An 8,686-nucleotide genomic window follows, 5' to 3' on the forward strand; every position below is an offset into this window, starting at 1 on the left:
AGTTACGAGATGCAACCAATCAATGTTTCTCACATTGATGTTTTTCTCTCTGTCTCCCCCTTCTTTCCTCTGTACGAAAATCAATAAAATGTTTATTTAAAAAAAAGATAATACTAAGTACGTATAAAAGTATAAAAATGCTATACATTTAAACATTTTCTGCTATTTTATCCCAGTACCAGGATGACAAAGCAGCTATTAACTAATGTTTTATATTTCTCTCTCCACTTTATTATTAGATAGACCCAACATAACCTGAGTTCTGCCTCTTACCTAGCTGTGTGACCTTAAGCAAGTTACTGAACCTCTTTACCGTCTCATTTTTATCATCTACACTAGAGGCCCAATGCACGAAGATTCGTGCAAGAACGGGCCTTCCTTCCCCTGGCTGCTGGCACTGCCTTCGCTCCAGCTGCAGCCACCTTTCTGCCTTCCCACACTGCCCAGAGGCCTGCATCGTTGCCATGGCGACGATGCAAGCGTCCTGCCCTGCCCCGCCCCTGGCCACTGGGCACCTGCACATGCAAATTAGCCTGCCACCTTTTTGGGTTAATTTGCATACTCATTCCTGACTGGCTGGTGGGTGTAGTGAAGGTACGATCAATTTGCATCTTACTCTTTTATTAATGTAGATAAGGGGAGGATGTCACCTACATCCTCAGGATTATAAAGATTAAATGAGAAAAATTTTATAAAATTGCTGGTCCACAATCATCTATATTGAGCACCTACCTACTCTGTGTTTGACTGCATTATGGTGTTTTTGCATATATAATTCCCACATCTCATATATAAGTTACAGTTTTGAAACACCTAGAGGAAGTGACTTGCCCAAAGTCACACGGCTTTGAACTTAGCACATGGCTCAGAGAACAATCAATGGTTTCTTCTCTCCTTGCACAGTTTAAATTTGGACCTCCCCTCCACATCTCTTTCCCATAACTCCTCTACTTTTATTTTTTAAAAATATTTTTTATTGATTTTTTTACAGAGAATAAGGGAGAGGGAGTTAGAAACATTGATGAGAGAGTAACATCAATCAGCTGCCTCCTGCACACCCCCTACTGGGGATGTGCCCACAACCAAGGTACATGCCCTTGACCAGAATCGAACCTGGGACCTTTGAGTCTGCAGGCCGATGCTCTATCCACTGAGCCAAACCGGTTAGGGCAACTCCTCTACTTTTAAAGTGCACTTAAATGCATTTGACTAAATGAAAACCTTAATATTCATTATTGAATGTACTTTAATTTTTTATTTCAAAGTGTCCCAGGCCAAAGTCACCTCCAGGTGAGATCCTGGAAGATAGGAACCATGTTTCGAGGGTCCCTGTGTCATCTCCCACAGAGCTCTACATGAGAAGAAGGAGGTAATTTATCATTAATGAGTAAAAGGAGGGAAGGCTTCAAGGAAGACCTATGGCCAAGGTTGTCTAAGCACCAGACCATCCATGGATCATCCCCTCCCTCCTGGTCCAATCCCCACTTCTACCCCGCCAGCACCTGAAGCCAGTCTCTCGGTCCATACTTTTAGACCATAGGCCCTTTTCCCTTTCATTGGTCTTCAGCACACAGCTCACCTTCCCCTCAGGATCCAGCCGATTGAGGCCAACACTGCAAAGTTCCATAAATATGGTGACTGACTCCATGCAAAAGTTAGATGTCTAACCTCTCTTGAGGTTGTCCTCATGAGCCTAGATTCTAATTAGTTCTCTAACTCCTTTCCCAGAGTGGATATCTCAGCCTTTACCAGTTCCCTTGATCCCTGAGGGTGGAGTAAGGAAACCTTCCTTAAAGGCCCTACTCAGATACTACTTTCTCTGAGAAGCCTTTAGTGTAGTGCAGTGGTCGGCAAACTCATTAGTCAACAGAGCGGCAAATCGCAGCTCATGAGCCGCAGTTTGCCAACCACTGGTGTAGTGGTTAAACCTATGGGTTGCATTTCAGATGGCCTGCATTTTAAATCCTGGCCAAACCACTTACTAGCTGTGTGACCTCAAGCAAGTTGTTTAATGTGTCACTTCTTTGTTTATAAAATAGGAATAATACTCGTTGGAGACCAGTTTTCAGTATTCATGCTATTGTTAAGTTATAAAATGTTGGTGTTTTGTTGGTATAATACTGTTAACTTACCTAAAATAATCTGAATTATGAGTCATTTTTATGTTGAGATTAAAATCGATGACTTAAATATTCAATTTACGTGCAAAGAAACATTGATACTCTACAAACTGTACAGATCCACTCCTGTGTGAACCATAATAAGCATCTGCATTGAGCTACTGCAGTGCTTCTGTTACAAGCATGAGTGTTACTATAGGTTAAAGACCTTACAAACAGGCCCTGGCCTTGTAGTTCAGTTGGTTAGAGCGTTGTCCCAATACACCAAGATTGCAGGTTCCATCCCCAGTCAGGGCACATACAAGAAGCAACCAATAGCCCTAGCTGGTTTGGCTCAGTGGATAGAATGTTGGCCTGGGGACTGAAGGGTCCTGGGTTCGATTCTGGTCAAAGGCACGTACCTCCGTTGCAGGCTCCTCCCAGGCCCTGGTTGGGGTGTGTGCAGGAGGCAACCAATCGATGTGTTTCTCCCACATCGATGTTTCTCTCTGTCTCTCCCTCTAAAATTCAATGGGAAAATATCCTCACCCGAGGGTAAAACAAACGAAACAATAAGCAACCACTGAATGCATAAATAAAAAATTTTAAAAAAGACTTTCCAAACAAGTGAATATGAGTGTGAAAAAAATTTAACTTGACACATGTAATCTCCATCTATACATGATGAAAAGAAAGGAGTAAAAAAAGTACTGAATATGCTTTTTTTCCTAACCAAAACTATAGCTCACTAGCATTAAAAACATGCAGATTTTGCAAAATAACAAACAAACCAAAAAAACCTGTTCAAAAATATATCTAATAAGAGATATTCGAAGAAGGTTGCTTCAACTCTGCCTCTTTGGTCTATTTTCCACATAGCAGTAATAGTGTTTCTTCTTTTATTTTTTATTTTTATTGAATTAATTGGGGTGACACTACTTAACAAAATTATATCGGTTTCAGGTGCACAACACATAGTCATACACTGTATTGTGTGTTCACCCCAAGTCATCATGTGTCTTCTACCCAAAATCAGGGCATGTCATTGCTCTACTCACACCCTCTCATTTTTCTGAGTAGGAAGGAGCCAAAGCCCTCACTATGGCCTAAAAGGCTTGCATATGTCTACTCCTGCTCCTAGCCCCTCCTCCCTTCTCTCCCATCACTCAACTCCCAATCAACTTCCCACTTTAAGCCTCTGCTTTTACTTGTGTTCTGACACCTGCATTACACCCACCTTCGCTTCCTCTAGGCTTCTGTTCAAAAAAGCCTTCCCTAACTGCTCTATTTGAAATAGCAACAGCCCCCAATTTTCTTTTTTCTGATGGGTGGCTCTTTTTCCAGCACTTGTCTCACCTGAACCAGTGAACTATTTGGAGTCAGATGAAAACCCTTTCTTCATCATCCCATTTCCTCCCAGTTCTCAACTGGTAGCATTGCAAAGAGCTTCTGTAGCCACTGAGCTCTTTGGTTAGAAAGACTTTGTGACTCAATAATTCATGTGCTTTATTGGTATTATATTATATTTAAGTTTTAATGAGATATAATTCACATACCACAGAATCCAGCCATTTAAAATGTACAGTTCAGCCCTGGCCGGGTAATTCAGTTGGTTAGAGCATCATCCCATACACCAAGGTTTCGGGTTCGATCCCCAGTCAGGGCACATACAAGAATCCACCAATGAATACATAAATAATTGAAACAATAAATTGATGTTCTCTCTCTCCTCTCACAAATCAATAAATAAAAACTTAAAAATGTACAATTCAGTTGTTTGTAGTATATCCACAGAGTTGTACAAACATCAACACAATCAATTTTAGAATCATTTTTGTTACCCAAAAGAAATCCTGTTCCCCTTAGCCTTGATTCCCTGATCCCCACATCCTCCCCCAGAACTAGGGACTAACTAATCTACTTTCTACCTTTGTAGATTTGCCTATTTTGGACATTCCATATAAATAGAATCATACAATTGTGGACTTTTGTGACTGGCTTCTTTCACTTAGCATAATATTTTCAAGGTTCATCCATGCTGAAGCATGTATCAGCACTTCATTCCTTTTTCCCCTCCCTTTTTAATCCTGATGTTTACTGATTTGAGAGAGAGAGGAAGAGGGTGAGAGAGAGAAACAATGTGAGAGAGAAGCATCCATCAGTTGGCTCCCATACTTGCCCCAGTGGGGATTAAACCTGCAACCCAGATATATGCCCTGACTGGGAATCGAACCCACAACCTTTGTTTTTTACAATATATTTTTATTGATTTCAGAGAGGAAGGGAGAGGGGGAGAGAGAGAGAAACAGCAGTGATGAGAGAGAATCATTGATTGGCTGCCTCCTGCATGCCCCACACTAGAGACTGAGCCCGCAACCTGGGCATATGCCCTGATGGGGAATTGAACCGTGACCAGCTGGTCCATAGGTGGACACTCAACCACTGAGCCATGGCAGCCAGGCAAACCCGCAAGTTTTTTGTTGTACATGACAATGCTCCAACCAACTGAGCTACCGGGCAGGGTCTTCTTTCCTTTTTTATTGCCAAATAAAATTCCATTGTATGAGTATGTAACAGTTTATTTACCCATTCATAAATATATGAACATCTTGGTTGTTTCCATTTTTGGCCATTATGCTGCTATGAAAATTCATGTACAGATTTTTGTGTGGACAGGTGTTTTCCCTTCTTTTGGGTATAGACTTAGAAGTGAGATGCTTGATCATGTGGTAACAGTGTGTTTAACTATTTGAGGAACTTCTAGACTGTTTTCCAAAATGGCTACACCATTTTAAATTTCTACCAGTGGTGTCTGAGTGTTTCAGTGTCTCCCTGTCCTGGACAGCACTTATTATTTTATCTTTTTGATTATAGCTATCTCATGAATGTGAAACGGTATCTCATTGTGGTTTTGATTTGCATTTCCTTGATGCCTGTGAATATCTTTTCATGTGCTTATTGGCCATTTATATATCTTATTTGGAGAATGTGTATTCAGATCCTTTGCCCATTTAAAAAAATATTTTTTTATTGATTTCAGAGAGGAAGGGAGAGGGAGAGAAAGATAGAAACATCAATGATGAGAGAAAATCATTGATCGGCTGCCTCCTGCACGCTCCACACTAAGGATTGAGCCCACAACCTGGGCATGAGCCCTTGACTGGAATCGAACCTGGGACCCTTCAGTCCAGAGGCTGACGTGCCATCCACTGAGCCAAACCAGCGAGGCCCCTTTGCCCATTTTTAAATTAGGTTGTCTTGTTATTGTTGAGTTGAGTTGTAAGAGTTCCTTATATATTCTAGATAGAAGACCCTTATCAGATCTATGATTTGCAAATTTTTTCTCCTATTCTGTTTTTTTGTTTGTTTGTTTGTTTTACTTTATGGTACCATTTGAAGCAAAATTTTTTAATTTTAATGATGTTTCATTTTATTCCCCCCCCCCTTAGTTGCTTATGCTTTAAATGTCATATCTAAGAAACTTTTGCCTAATCCAGGATCACAAAGATTTATGTCTGTTTCCAAGAGTTTTATAGTTTCAGTTCTTATATTTAGGTCTCTGATCCATTTTTAAAAATATATTTTTATTGATCTTAGAGAGAGAGAGAGAGCAACATCGATGTGAGAGAGAAATATCAATAAGAGAGAAATATCAATAGGTTGCCTCCCTTACACACCCTGACCAGGGACTGAACCCACACCCTGGGCTTTGTGCGCTGACTGGGAATCAAACTGGCAACCTTTCAGTGCACAGGACAACACTCAACCAATGAGCCACACCAGCCAAGGCAGTCTTTGACCCATTTTGAGTCTAGTTTTGTATATATGTGACCTAGGGCTCCAACTTCATTCACATGTGGATATCCAGTTGCAGCACCATTTGTTGAAAACTTTGATTTCCCCATGTAATTGTGTTGGCACCCTTGTTGAAAATCAGTTGACTGGAAATGTGAGAGTTTATTTCTGAATTCAGTTATATTCCATTGGTCTATAAGTCTAGCCTTATACCAGCACTAACTCTTTTTTTTTTTTAAATATATTTTATTGATTTTTTACAGAGAGGAAGAGAGAGGGATAGAGAGCTAGAAACATCGATGAGAGAGAAACACCGATCAGCCGCCTCCTGCACACCTCCTACTGGGGATGTGCCCGAAACCAAGGTACATGCCCTTGACCGGAATCGAACCCGGGACCCCTGAGTCCGCAGGCCGACGCTCTATCCACTGAGCCAAACCGGTTTCGGCGGCCAGCACTAACTCTTGATTACTGTGGCTTTGCAGTAAGTTTTGAATCAGAAAGTATGAATTCTTCAATTTTGTTCTTTTTTTTTTCCCCAAGATTGTTTTGACTATTTGGGGTCCCTTGATTTTCCATATTATTTTTAGGATCAGTTTGTCAATCTCTTGAGAAAAGTCAGCTAGAATTTTAATAAGCATTGCATGAATCTGTAGATTGATTTGAGAAGTATTGCCAGCTTTGCAATTTTAAGTCTTTCTATTTTGGAGTTTGAGATGTCTTTCTATTTACTTAGGTTATATTAATTTCTTTCACCAATGTTTTATAGTTTTCAGAGTATAAGTTTTGCATTTCTTTTGTTAAATTTATTTCTAAGGAATTTTGGGGGTGTTATTGTAAAATAGAATTGTTTTCTTAACTTCTTTTTCAGTTTGCTCATTGCTAATGTATAAAAATATAATTGACTTTCCTGTATTGATCTTGTATACTGCAATCTTGCTGAACTCATTTATTCTAATAGCTTTTAAGTGGATTCCTTATGGTTTTCTGTACACAAGATCATGTCATCTGCAAAGAGAGATCATTTTACTTCTTCCTTTCAATCTAGATTCATTTTTATTTCATTTTATTGCCTAATTGCTCTGGGAAAAATTACAGTGTTGAACAGAAGTGGTGAGAGCAAATATCTTTGCCTTGTTTCTGATGTTCAGAGGAATATTTCCAGTCTTTCACCATTAAGTATGATGTTAGCTGGAGGTTGTTCATAGATAACTTTTATCAGTTAAGGCAGTTCTCTTCAATTGACTAGTTTTTTGAGTGATTTATTATGAAGGAGTGTTGAATTTTGTCAAGTGCTTTGTGTGTGTGTGTGTGTGTGTGTGTGTGTGTGTGTGTGTGTGTGTGTTTTTGAGGGTTGTCCTTAATTCTGTTGATGTGGTACATTACATTAACTAATTTTTGGATGTTAAACCAACCTTGTATTCTTGGTATAAATACCATTTGGTCATGCTGGGTTTGATTTCCTGGTATATTGTTGAGGATTTTGGCATCTATAATCATAAAAGATATTGATTTGTAGTTTTCTTGTAATATCTCTGGTTTCATCTGCTTAATATTTTTGAGATGACCCTTTTTAAAAGAGAAAAACATTTCAATTTTAATTTTTCACAATTTAATGGTCTTCATTAAATGGTAGTGTTCAGGTTACTTTTTAAAAAATATATTTAAAAAATATATTTATTTCAGAGGGGAAAGGAGAGAGAGAAACTATCAATGATGAGAGAGAATCATTGATTGGCTGCCTTCATGCCCCACCCTGGGATTGAGCCCGCAACCTGGGCATGAGCTCTGATGGGGAATTGAACCCTGACCTCCTGATTCATAGGTTGATGCTCAACTACTAAGCCACACCAGCTGGGGCAGTTATTATTTAAAAAAATGTTTTTATTGATTTCTTTTTAGAAAGAGAGGGAGGGAGAGGGAGAGAAACATCAATCTGCTGCCTCCTGCACACCCCCACTGGGGGTGGGGATCAAATTTGCAATTGGGCATGTGCCCTGACTGGGAATCGAACCAGTGACCTTTTGGTGCATGGGAAGATGCCACCTAGCTCTTTATATATATTAGGATTTTCCAATTCTTTGAAAGACTAAAAGGATGTGCTCTTCTGTAGGAGGGTCAAATTCGGTTTGTGTCCTCCCTCAGCCCCCCAACCCTGGTTTGTGACTTTTTCCCACGCCACAAGAAGGCATAGATTTGAGCAGGAGCTCTAGGGAAGACAGGCTGGATCAGTCACCCTGAAAGCAGCCTACATTCTGCCCAATGAACAACTCCACTCTTCTGACTCCAGGCCTCAGAATGCCAGACTGTTCCACCACACAGGTTCCACAGCCAGGGTCCACTTAGCCAACAGACTCCTGGCTATGGCCCTGAGCATCCCTTCCTTCTTCTCCCAATCCCATTCCCCTCTTATGACCCAGTGCCTTGGGAAGCCAGATCTCAGAGGGAACCCCAAATGGCTGAAATCTCCCTGTTCTGAAAGAGACAACTGTCCAGTGGGGAAGGCAGATAATGTAAAATGACTCCCTGCCACAATACTGCCTGGCTGCAAGATAACAATGTGGGCATTAAAGCAGGGAGGATGAGGGCTCACACTTGGGAGAGACAAAGAAATTTTCATATCCTATACTAGAGGCCCAGTGCACGAAATTCATCCCCTAATGGGTCCCTCAGCCCAGCCTGTGCCTTCTCACAGTCCAGGAGCCCTTGGGGGATGTCCGACTGACGGTTTAGCACTGCCACAGAAGCAGGAGAGGCTCCTGCCACCGCCGCTGTGCTCATCAGCCATGAGC

The sequence above is a fragment of the Cnephaeus nilssonii genome (genome assembly GCF_951640355.1).
Source record: "Cnephaeus nilssonii genome assembly, chromosome: 2".
NCBI classification, from domain to species: domain Eukaryota; kingdom Metazoa; phylum Chordata; class Mammalia; order Chiroptera; family Vespertilionidae; genus Cnephaeus; species Cnephaeus nilssonii.